Source organism: Trichosurus vulpecula, chromosome 4 (genome assembly GCF_011100635.1).
Source record: "Trichosurus vulpecula isolate mTriVul1 chromosome 4, mTriVul1.pri, whole genome shotgun sequence".
NCBI classification, from domain to species: domain Eukaryota; kingdom Metazoa; phylum Chordata; class Mammalia; order Diprotodontia; family Phalangeridae; genus Trichosurus; species Trichosurus vulpecula.
Window position 1 is genome coordinate 113738749 of NC_050576.1, and position 13409 is coordinate 113752157.

The 13409-nt window shown below is 40.4% G+C and overlaps 1 protein-coding gene across 1 annotated transcript in view; it reads right to left on the reverse strand.

Annotated features, from left to right (window-relative positions):
- Positions 1-13409, reverse strand: part of KCNH1 (potassium voltage-gated channel subfamily H member 1) — a 515719-nt gene that overhangs the window by 122530 nt on the left and 379780 nt on the right. The gene's annotated exons all lie outside the window — the stretch shown is intronic.

The following is a 13409-nucleotide window of genomic DNA, read 5'->3' on the forward strand; positions in this document are numbered from 1 at the left end:
TGGGGGTTTACTTATATTATGGAATGATTTTTCTTTCTTTTCTTTAATGCTTTATTTCTTTTCCTCTTTTGTGACTTCTCTTTTCCCTCTCAGTTTAGTGATTGGTTCAAAATTTCCCCTCTTCTTCCTCATACCTTTTTGTGCATGTTAATTTTCTTTTTACTGTATATTTTTTTCCTAGGAAGTTTCTTTGCTTTGTTTTCTTCTTTAATCCTCTTCCCTACTCTGAAATTTATCCTTTAATTCTTGTACTGTGCCCTTATTTCACAGGATCACAGAATTCTGTGTTCTGAGTGTGATTCAATTGATGAGGAAAGTAATGGTATACAGAAGTAATGCCAAGCAGGAGAAATTAACCTGTGTCCCACATTATGTAATGCCATTTTATCCTCTGGCTATGCTACTGCCATTCCATCTCTGGGTCCATGCTCCTCTCTGGGTCCATGAGCCTCTCCATCTGGTTAAGTATCAACTCCCCCCAGGAGCTCATTCATCCTTTCTTCTAGGATAGGATACTGTCTATGAAGGCATAATGCTCTCTCACAGAAGGTACCTTCCCAAAGCACTGCCTTCCCACATTAAATCCATTATAAGACTCCCATTTCTCATCACAGGCACACAAACCTCTTCCTCCATAGGTGTGATCTTCAATGGAGGGTCCCTTCCTCTACCTCAGGGTCTCATGTGGGCTATGTAATTTTGTCCCTAATATAAAATTTTAAGGAGGCAGCTGGCTCAGTGGATTTGGCCTGAAATCAGGAAGACCTGAGATCACATATGTCCTCAGACTCTCACTAGCTGTGTTATCCTGGATAATTCAGTTAATTTCTGTCTGCTTTGTTCCACTGGAGAAGTAAATGGCAAACTACTCTAGCATCTTTGGCAAGAAAACCCCACGGACGGTAGAGACCACAAGGTCCTAAAGAGTTGGGTGCGACTAAATGACTCAACAACAACATAAAGGTTTAAACCTATATTTGACCAGTGAGAATATGCTGTACTCTATCCCTGATTCAAGTGTCCTATTGCCAATCACACCTCATGGTCATATAGCTTCTGTCTCAGAGACTGGATTTGACCTCAAGTCTTTCTGGCTCTGAGACCAACTCTCTAGCTACTACCTCACAGACAGTATGTTATCACCCCCATTTTACAGATGGGGAAACTGAGATTAATAAGGTTATGGCTTTTTGTGGCCAAAGACATCTTTCATGTTTGGAGCCAGGAGTTTACCTTGGGCTTCTTGACACCAAGTCCAATGTTCTTCCCATGACTTTTTCATCTTTGTTTGAATTCTGCTGAAACTGAAACATATTTGAGACTCTACATTTATACATCATCATAGATAGATTTGTCTATCAGATTTTGGGGGGTGAAGGGGGTGGGGGTGGTACTTGTCTCTAAATTATAATCACTTTTTGTATAAAGTTATTTTACCAGTTATTTGGCATATGAGGGATGTAAGATAGGATAGGCAGATTATCTTAGGACTTAATCCTTTTTGAAATAATCATTATCATAATAACTACCTTTTAAATAGAAGTTTAGGATTTGCATATCACTTCACACATTATTTCTTTTGCTCTCACAATAGCCTCATGAGAAACATGGTATTATTATCCCATTTAACAGATAAGGAAAGGGAGGGTGAGAGAGGTTCAATGATTTGTCCAGGGTTAAACAGCTAACAAATGTCTGAGGCATCAAGACCTTCCTGATTCCAAGTCTGGCACTGTGCCCCCTGTGCCACCTCGCTGCACTCCAGAGACACACTGAGCATCTGCTGTGGATCCAGAGTGTGGTAGCCTCCAACGCAGATCCTCTTTCAGTGTCAGGGACCACTGGCAGCTGCATCAATACTATTCACTTATTGTATCTTCAATGTAATGAGAGATAGCCCAGGAGAAGACTGTGATTTAAAATAAAACTTGTTGAACTGGTAAATATCAGTTCTTGTTTACAAGGCAACCCAAGGATAATAATAAATCTAATGTAAACTTGGCCTTAACCTCTCTGGGGCCCAGTTTCCTCATCAATAATTCCACTTGTACCTATCTCACAAAGTTGTGAGACACACATAAGGTAATGTTTGTAAAGTGATTTGCAAACCTTGAAGCCCTCTTTAAAGGTCAGCTATCATTCATTATGACCCCTTTTGGGGGGGCAAGGTTTCTTGGCAAAGACACAGATGTGGTTTGTCATTCCCTTCTCAGGCTCGTTTTACAGATGAGGAAACTGAGGCATACAGGGTTAAGTGAATTGTCCAGGGTCACACAGCTAGCAAGTGTCTGAGGCCAGATTTGAACTCATGAAGATGAGTCTTCCTGATTCCAAACTCAGTGCTGCATCCACTGCTTCAACCATTGCAACCATTATTGGAATAGCTGATAAGATGTGCGACCCTGGCTTTCCCTGACTTATCTAGCAGTAAATTCTTCTTTCTCATCCTATCCACTGCAACTCAGCACACTGAAACAATGTTAGGGAAACTATCTGATGGAGAATTTGTCTCAAATCACACTGGAACTCTTTGAGGCCATTTATTTCTCTGTCCTTTACCGAGCTGAGCGCACAGTCAATGCTCAATGAATGTACAGTGAATAAAACTGAACTGAGAGAGCTCAGATGGCTGGGGGAGGGGAGGTTCTGCATCTGTCACCCTCAGGCACTCCCTAAAGGCCAGCCAGTGAAAATGTCTCTGACTATGTCTGGAGTGGCACAACCATTTCAGAACCTCATTGAGAGATAAGTGCCCATGGAGAGTCTGTCTGGAAGGCTAAGCCTACCTGGAAGATGATCTAATTAGCCTGCTAGATGTCTGATACAGAGTAATAGGAATGATAATAAGATTTGGAGATTAAAGTTATAAAAACAGATTTAAAAAAAGATAAGCTTACTGTATGTGTGTGGGGGGGGGAAGTGACAAAGAGAAGGCTTTAAAGCATCTTCAAGAGCATTATTAATGGATTCAGAAATTAGACTCCAGCAGGAAGGGATGAAAAGAAAAAAAGATAAAAATTAAAGTACCCAGAAAAAAAATAAGAGTGGGGGTAGGGCAAAGAGGGAAGGTGGTAAATGATTCAAGTGGTAAATTAAAAATACAGAAGAAAGGCCTTAGGATATGATGTGCCACAGCCTTCAAGAGGAAAAAGGTACTTTTTCAATTGGGTCAAGGTGTGGAGCAACGATGGAGAGGTGAGAAGACCAGGAATACCCAGCTCTCATCCCCAGGAGCTGCTCCTGCCAGTAGGTGTCAGGCAGTCACTATAATTCTTTCCCATTCAGCTTTTCACAGATTGTTGAATTAGTGGAGCGAGCTATGTAGAATTAAAGTCACTCAGGATACCCAGAAGTGAGACTGAGGTTGGAGGCCAGGGCAACCTCCCCAAAAGGCCAAATTGCCTTACGTGCTAGGACTGCTTATCTTTGGGGTGAACTCTGGGCTTTGGTCAGATATTTATCCTGTGGGCCTGCTGCAGAAAAAAAAGGACCTATTCTGAGTCCCCTCTCCACTCATTTGAGGGAAAGAAGTCTTCTGAGTATTTATCCATAGCTGGATTGAACCGGTTGACACCTATGGGTATGTTACTGGACTGCCAACCAGAGAGAATACAGTGGAAGTAATGTATAATGTATAATATATAATGGTACTAAGAGAGCCCAAGCTAAAAAACAGGCAAGTTTTGGGGGCCATGAAATAGGGTCCTTTTATAATCTTGTTGTTGTAGGAAAGGGCATGTGTAACCTTTTAATTTATTTTTGACTGGTCCTGTGATTTCATTTGGACAAGGCAGGGGTTCTTAACCACTTTTGTGTCATGGACCCTCTTAGTATCTATTGAACCCTTGGTTTGGACTCCTCAGAATCATATTTAAGTGCCCCAAAGAAAATATATAAGATTACAAACAAAAGCAATTGTATTGAGGTAAAGTTACTAAAAAAATCTTTTTCTTAAGTTCACAGATATCAGGCTTAGCGGTTCCCTCAGCCAATGTAGACTGATGCCTTCTCTGCAACCTACAGTCTTAGAGTTTGGGGTTTTCTTTGGGGGGGGTTGTTACTTGAGGTTAAACGGTTGTGACTTAACCAGGGTCACACAGCCAGTTATGTGTCTGAGGTAGAGGTTGAACCCAGGCCTTCCTGAATCCAAATGTGACATTCTATCTTCTTTGGCACCCAATTTCCTCTTAGTTCTAGAAATCCTATATCCAAAATAAATAGGAATCAGATTTTGAGCATTAGAAGAGGCCTTGGAGAAAATCTAGTCTTACCCCCTGCCCCAATGCAGGAGTGGTTATATCACTGCAGTCACTTTTTATTCATTTCTGAGACCAGCCGCAAATCAAACATTGCAAAGACTACTGTCAGGTCTTTAAATTTTGTTTTTGTCTAGATCACAAATTTAGCAACTTAACACTGGCCACCCATTGCAAATTCTGGTTCTGTTTACAGAGCTGGTTGGTCCAAGAGCAGGCGACCTGGGCAGCTTGGCTAGGACATTACTACACCAGTTGGGTTTTTACAACAGATATCCACTGCTCTCTGTTGGCTGTTTAGTTCAGGTATGTTTTCTTTTCTTTTTTTTGAATATAAATTTATTTTTTATTATAACTTTAACCAACATCAACAAACACAAACATTTCTATATACAAGAAACAGAAGATAGTTATGAAACTGTAAACTTCTGTTATGTATATTTTTTAAAGTGCATTAAATTTAACATGGCAATAATAAAACTACCCTGCATGCCTGTTTCCTTTTCTGAACTTCCTTCTGTTTTTGGTTTTAAATGATTCACAGATATTCTCTTTTACCTGGCATTATTACCACTACCCACTTACTTCAGCTTCCTCCTCTCCAAATCTGGAAGACTTATCAAGGCAGGCTTTGGGTGAAGGGTAAATAACAGAGAAATCAGCTAAGTTATAGGGCTTTTGTGGACAGTGCACTTCTCCAAGGCTGGCACATACTGCTCTTAATGACTCCTTAGCTTCTCCTGGGAGAAAAGGCGACATTACCTCAGAGAAACATCAGCAGCCCTATTTATGCATTTACTTTACGCAGCCCAACCTATCAGGGCAAAAGTGCTACAATGGAAAATTTTTCATGACTAGGTTTGGGCAATCAAAAGTGCCCACAGCTAGTCTTTGTCGTGTCATTAATAAATAACTCTACTGTGATGGATGGCCTAAAGAATTACTTGCCATGTGGTGCCAAGCTTTAATACTCAAAGCACAAGCCTTACTCACTATTTGCCTCTCCTTCTACTTTGTCTCAGGTTTTATAATTGGGGGGAGGGGAAGATGGGGCGATCTAGACCAAAGATTTCATTGATTTAGGGAGATTCTAGTATACAATCTCCTTCCACCTATGCAGATCGGGAAGTTACCTGGAATACTGGGAGGATTTGCCCATAGTCATGCAGCCAGAAGAGTTCAGGGGCAGGCTATGAACCCATTTCAACTTAACTTCAAGGCCAGCCCCTTATCCACTATGCCACAGTGCCCTAGGTTAACATAGCCTAAATATGCTATCGTAGAACCTTTTCTTTAAAGTCTAAATATGATAGCCAGTCAACAATACTACCTGAGTTTCTTCTTGTGTGCACAGCCATGAAATAGTAATGATAATAATAGTTGTTGCTTATGTAGCATATGAAGGTCTATAAAACACTTTATATGAACTTTCTCATTGATCCTCACAATAACTCCATGAGGCAGGTAGTACATCCCCATTGTATATATAAGGAATGTCAGGCTAAGAGAAGGTGGTTGATATTCCCAGGACCATCATTAGTTAAGGACCACACCTGACTCCAAGCCCAGCATTCTATCCACCATGCAACAATGCTTCCGGGCACTGCGTATTATTGGGGTATACAGGAAAGCGTAGACATGTCCCCATTCGAGAGGAAGAGAAGTTCAATTCTAAGAGAAAGGAGAAGTATAATAAAATTGTATTAATTCTCTTTCCACATGATTTAAATTCATGTTGCTGAGAAGTAGGCAGTAAGCTTAGAATTAAGGAAGCAGGGATTATCATTTCTGTCTTCATATCCCTACAGTCTTACGCCTAATAGACATGATAAATGTGGATTGAATCAATCAATGGTCATTTTAAAAGCAACTACTGATGCCAGCTACTGTGCTAGGCTCCGGGTGCACAGATCCAAAGAAGGAAACAACCCCAACTCTCAACAAGTTGAAATAACATTCAAATGTGGTGATAACAAGTAGCCCTGATCCCTCTCTCCAATGAGAATAAATGCAAGTAAATAAAAGACAGTTAAAGACAAAGGGCAGGAGCAGTTGGAAGGGGCAGGAGAGGCTTTGTGAAGAAGCGGATGCTTGAGTTGCACAAGGTCTAATGCCAGAGACTAGCAGTGGCTCACATCAAGGCGTGGCAGGAGATGAGAGACCCTTGGGCAGTTGAAGCAGAGCAAGGGCTTCAGAGAAGGGTATTTGGGGACAGATGTGGACACTTTTCCTATCACATGCTAAGCTTAGAATTTAGGTATCATGTATTATCTTACAGCTCTCTTTGAGCTGAGCACAGCAGGTGCTGGAGCCTCCCCTTTCCACATCCCCACTTCAAACTAAACAGCTTCTCACAACAGTGCATACTGAGTAGATTCGAATTTCAAGGGAGGAAGACTGGGACTAGTAGAGGCAAAGAATTTACTCCAATTTCCCACCTTACTATTTTTCTAAGGCCAGGGAAATGGGAAGGGAGTTTGAGAAGCTCAAAGATGAGGGCCAGGCAGGAAAACTAAGACTGGGCCAGAGTGAGGGCGAAAGGATATTGAGGCAGGAATAAATGAGAAGCAGTGAGGGCTTCCTGAAGCCTTGGGGTAATTCCCAGGTGAGTGCCCTGTATGAAAATCATCCTTGGGCTCTGCTGAGCCTCCCTGTTGGTATGTCCTCCCTTTGGCCTTCTGAAAGCAGTGTCTTCACCTTTTCCCCAATCTCCCCTGCCCCATTGTGGTGGCAGGGCAGAAATAAACAGTCTTCCCAAGGTTTTAACGTGTTTGATAAAACCTCAAGTGAAAAAAGGGAAGAGCAAGATCTGGAGGTGAGGAGGGAGTGCATTCCAGGCATGGGAAGAAGAAGCCATGCTAACATGGTAAAATAAACTGCCCAGTATCACCTACCTGGTTGGTAGTGGACACTCAGACTCATGTCACACAGTTCCAAATCTACTTTCTTATATAGCACTTTGTCACATATAGTGTAAAGGAGATTAATAAAGCAAAGGCACAAACTACTGAAAAGAATAGATGGGTCTCAATAAGATATAGTGACCACCAATCATTGTCCATTAAAACAAAAGGTCTCTAAGAGGTACTCTGGGGCAATATTTGCTTATCTTCCAGTTACAGAATGGGCTTAAAAGAGATACAACTACAATTCTTTTTAAAAATTCCGTAGTTTTGACTTTCCACTAATTCATACAGCATGCTCTACCAATTAATTCAACCTAGTGAAATTTTACTAGTTTTCAACATCAAGAAATGCTTCTAAATCATACCATGTGATGATGATGATGATGATGACGATGATGATGTTGATGATGATGACGATAACTAGCATTTACAGACTGCTTCAAGGTTTGCAAAATATTTTATACATACAATTTATTTGCTCCTTACAACACATTTGTGAGGTAGGCACTATTATTATGCCCATTTTACAGATGAGGAAACTGAGTCTGAAAAGGGTTAAGCAACTTGCCCAGGATCACACAGATGGTAAGTGACTAAGGAAAGATTGGAACTCTGATCTTCCTTACTCTAAGGCCCGAGTTCTATCAACTATGCCACCTAAGATGCTTCAGTAGACTCTGTACAAAGAAAACCACACTGGTAATTTTCTATCCAAGATAGAGATATGTAATTTATTATCATTATTACCTCCCATTTTAGAAACACTTTCAAAGACAAAAAGCACTTTTTTTGCAACCCTGGGGAGTATTTAATTTGATTATTATTCTTTTCATTTTTTAGATGAAGAAACTGAAACTAGAAGAAGTTATATGACTTTCCCTGGGTCATAAGACCACAGAATCAAATAAGTGCATTCCAGACACAGGAACTCAGGTTTTATAATTAGAAGAGCTGGGTTCAGCTTCCTGTTCAACCACCTAGGGTCAGTGTGACTCTGGGTGGTATGATATAACGGAAAGAGCACTGGACTTGGAGTTAGAAGATTTGGGTTCAAATCTCAACTCTGAAACTAACTGTGTGATCGTGAGCAAGTCATTTACCCCTTTCCTGCTTCAGAGGACACCAGCTGTGTGGCCACGGGCAAGTCATTCAAACTCAACTACCTCCCAATTCCTCATCTGAAAAAAAAGAGATAATGCTTTGTATTTGGAGAGGCTCATTACCAAGTCAATCATAGGGTGACTATTTTGGGCCACAGAGACTTAGACCATGTACTTATGTAATGGGGTTACAATTTGCATCAGTAGTTAGAGTACCCCTACTAGTGAAATTTACCTCTCCTCTAAGTATGGAAGTAATATTTCCATTGGATTAGATTCACAATAATTCACTGGATTGCTATGAGAAAATCATTCTGAAAGTCTTCACGTAATACAAATATGAATTATTATTGTAGCAATTCCCTTCACAAGCAATGCTTCCCTACGTGTAAAATGAGGATTCTAACATTTGTGATCTCTGTCTCCTCTTTGTGTTAAAGTGAGGAAAAAATGAGATAAGGTATGTGAGAAGCTTTGCAATCCATTTTGTCATTCAGTCACTGCAGTTGTATCCAACTCTACATGACCCCATTTGGGGTTTTCTTGGCAAAGATGCTGGAGTGGTTTGCCATTTCCTTCTCCAGCTCATTTTACAGATAAGAAAACTGAGGCAAACAGGGTTGAGTGACACATGGCTAGTAAGTGTCTGAGGCCAGTTTTGAACTCAGGAAGATAAGTCTTCCTGACCCCAGGTCCAGCACTCTATCCACTGAACCATGTAGCTGTCTTTTGCAATCTAGAGTACTGCATATACATGCTAGTCGTCATTAATAGTCCCAACAATAATAGTAACACTAATAATGACTGTCACGGGTCAGAGCCACCATGAGTAGGACACCTGCCTTGAGTCGTTGGGGTTTATGCGTAGTCTTTTTATGACCAAGAGTATACGCTTCAGGCAGTTGCCCACATTAACAGGGCACCATTGGGACAGAGCAAAAGATAATTAAGCAGTTCACGCTGGCATCAAAGCTGTGATTTTCACTGCATCATATCAATTCTTTTAGGCTTTAAAAGCCCTTCACAATCTGGTTCTTGGCTACTTTTTCCAGGCTCATTGCATATTACCCACTTTCATGAATTCTGTGTTCCAGCCAAACTAGCCTGCTTGCTGTTTTCAACACATGGCATTCCATACCTTTGCAGAGGCTTTCCCAAATGCCTGGAATGCACTCACTCATCATCTGTGCCTCTTTCAAAAGCTCAGATGAATTACCATCTTCTACAGGAAGTTTCTCCTGATTTCTCTCCTTCTTCCTTCCATCCACAACCACTTCCAATTAGTAGAGCCCTTTCCTCCTAGAAACTCCTTTATAATTACTTTGCATGTATGTATGTATATTTGTATGTACTTATACTTTGTATATCTTTTGTATTTACTTCTCAGTGTAAATGAAGTTCTATACTTATACTTCATATATCTTTTGCATTTACTTCTTGGTGTAAATGAAGTTCTATACTTATACTTTGTATATCTTTTGTATTTACTTCTCAGTGTAAATGAAGTTCTTGAAGACAAGGTCTGGGTTTTTTTGGTTTTGGTTTTGGTCCTCAGCAGCACAGTGCTCAGTACATAGGAGGTGCTTGATAAATTTATACATTATTGAGAAACACTAGTGGCCTCTACAGAGAGGAGAAGATACAGAATAAAGGAGTGACCAGAAGGGATGGAACTGATTAAGGAAGACTTCCTAGTGTTAATGAATTCTGAACCACTCTTTGCAGTAGGGGAAGGATATGTATCCACAGGGGACATCTTAGCAGATGGTAATAGTGCGAAGAAAGGTGGGAGGAGAGTGAGGAGCATAATCAGGAGGATAGAATTGGGGAACATATCACAGCTTTGAGCTGAACATATCACAGCAGGCTTCAGGACAACGAGGAGGAAGGAGTTGCAATTTGAGAATGGATGTTGACCGGTAGAGAGGCTCTCAACCCAAACAGTCAATCAACAAGCATTTATTAAGTACTTATTATTTTCTAGATACTGTGCTGGATGGTAGAGATACAAAGAAAGAAGACAACAGTCCCCTCAAAATCTAATGAGGGAGAGAACATGTAAATAACTAGATATATAATATATACATATAATATATATACACCCATATGAGTAATATATAAACACATATATAACATGCATGCTAACTATGTACAACACACAACGTTCATATATGAGTGCATATATGTTTATATATACTATTTATGTGTGTATGTACATGCATATATGTAATACATGTGTGTTAATGTACACACACTGTATAATGGAAAGCAATCTGAGAGGAAAGGAATGAGCAGGTGAGGAGGCTGAAAGTGTCATTATTTTTGAAGTTTTCTTTTTGCCAGGGTTTCTGTTCTGGGGCTATTTGGCTCACTGCATATTTGAGATACCCAAGAATTAGACAATGTATTAAAGTAGAGGAAACCCTACCCAGAAGATGAACTCCCCACATTTCTTCTTTTGTGCCACTTGAGTCTGCACTGTAGTTTTAAGGCAGTTTCAGAGATAAAAGCTGTTCGGAAATGCCAGAAATCAGGATTACTAAATCTTTCCACCACCTGGGCAAAGTGGTTGCCAAGCCAATTGTTGCTAAGTGCCCACAACTCCAATGAAGGACAATAGAAAACAGTGGAGTGAAAAAACCACTCCCAGTCCCACCTGCTTCCCTCTCCTTCCAAATACCTCTTGCCCTAGGTTAGAGCCAGTACTTAGTTCATAAGTTCAGCCAAAAAGGGATCTCCAAGACAAAATGAGCTGGTACCAGGAAGAATACCATGAAGAATAGCAGTGAGATATAATATCCTATATTTACCTGTCAGTGAATCTTTAACTGTCACTTTATTTATTATGCTGCTTGATGAAATGATTTTTGAATGAATACGTCTGACTTATAGGTATCAGTAAACACATCAGTGGGGGCTCATATGCTATGCTTTTCAATGAATTTCTTGAGCCTGGGGTACCTCTTCTAGAAATTCACATGAATGGGGGTATCCCAGGCACTACATCTGTGTGTGTGTTTATAAGTATGTGTGTGTATGTATATAGTTTCCCCTATTAAACATCAAATTCCTTGAAGTCAAAGACTGCATCTTTTTTTATACTTAAAATAAAGGCTTAGGGCCTCTAATATAGCAGGTGTTGAATTCAAATCTTGACTCCAACATCCCCTCACTATGTGACTATGGACAAGCCATTTAACTCCTCCAAACTTTAGTTTCATCACCAGTAAAATGCAAATGATAATCCTGGCCCTACATAACCTCAAAAAGTTATTGTGAGGGAAGTGTTTTATAAATCTTAAAAGTGCTATATAAATGTCAGCTATTATTATTATGAACTAAATGTTTGCTAAATGAATAAATTATTCCAGTCCATTCCCCCAACTTCCCTGCAGGCTACATTTAAACCCTCTAAGTCAGTCTACATGTAGGTTTTTAGCACCCACACTGGGCCCTGAATGGTATTTGGGGGGGGATGATTAAACATAGTTCCTAACAGATGTGTAATTAAGTATTGTTGTCCTCAGGAAAAATTCCAAGAACAGTACCCCTTTTTACTCCTAAACCCCCAATTTTGAAAAATAAAGCCATAGGAAAACAATCGTATTATTTTTATTACATTTAAAAATCTCTCGAGTTTCATGTGCAATTTTCCTCCCCTGTTTGCAAGTTGGCTATTATGTTGTTATTTTCCCAGGGGAAGTCAAAAGAAAGAGTTCAAAGTCCCAGTCAATGAGGGGTGATAGGCTATGGAGGTATCCCTGATGCTTATATAGGTTTGGGACCCCCCCCAGACTACACGTTGATCATCCCATCCTGGTTGTGCTCTCAAGGAGGGTTGAGGCGGTTGAAAACAGACAAAACCATGGTGCTGGAATTGAGAAAAGAGAAGACTGCTGAGTCCAGGTCCCTCATTTTGCAGAGGAAGAAACAGGCCCTGAGGGAGGAACCACGTGTCCAAGATATCATGAATAGTTAGTAGGAGAGCTGGGCTATGATCATGGAATCATGATTAGAGCTGGAGGGGGCCTCAGTGGCCATCTAGTACAATCCCCTCAATGTATGGATGAGGAAACTGAGGTCCAAAGATGTTAAATGATTTGTCCAAGGCCACACTTGTAGAAGTGGCAGGGCCTATAAATTGTATTCTATCCAGATACCTTACAAGGCCAGTGGGATGTAAGTATTCTGATCATCATTATAACTGTAACTTAGAGCTAGAGAATATAAGTGATTTGATCAGGGTCGCACAATTATTTAAGAGGCTTTGGTCCTAAGTCCACTCTTCCTTTGACTATATTGCCCTTCATTCTATCAACTTAAACTTGTGTGGTAAAAACACTGATAGCAAGAGAGCCCTGGGAGGACAGGAGATAAAACACGATAAAGGAAGCTTCCTGAAGAGGGAGAGTTTGATTTTCTCACAAATGGAAAGATGAGTATGAGTTGGCAGACAGCAGAACAGGCTTCTCTCTCCCCTCTCAGGAGGACAAAGATTCGTTAATGAAAGAGGGTACACTGTGTTTGAGGTCCAGCAAGAAGATCGATGTGGTTGGGTTAGGGAGTGCCAGCTGGAATACTGGGAATAAAAAGAAACAGTCAGGAAGTTTTGCTGATAGAAATCCCTGAAAGCCTATATTTAGTGGAAATGGTTCACCAAGGGGTTGTGATCAGGAAAGGAAGAGAGTAGAGCCAGTTTAAAGATGATGGCCCAGCAAAGAACTGAGGAGTGGTGTGGTTGGAGGTTACTATTTCATCCTGGTAGTATTTATTTATATGATGACAATGATCATCATTTTGGCCATGATAGTACTTCACATTTTAATAATACGTGAAGGTTTATAAAGTATTTCCCTAACAAGGAGGTCCCTGTGAGGCTAGTAATGCAAGTATAATTAATCCCTAATTTATAGATAAGTAACAACTAAAATGCAGAGAAGCAGAGAATGAGTAGAATGACAGATCTGGATGGCACCGCAGAACTCATCTATTTTACCCTGGGTAATACGGGGAAAAGAGCTCTGGATTTGGAGTCAGAGGCCCTGAGCTTTAACTCTGGCTCTGATATCTACTGAATTTAACCTTTCTGTTCCTCAGTTCCTCATCTATGAAAGGAGGGTATTGGACTCAATAGATTCTAAAGCTAC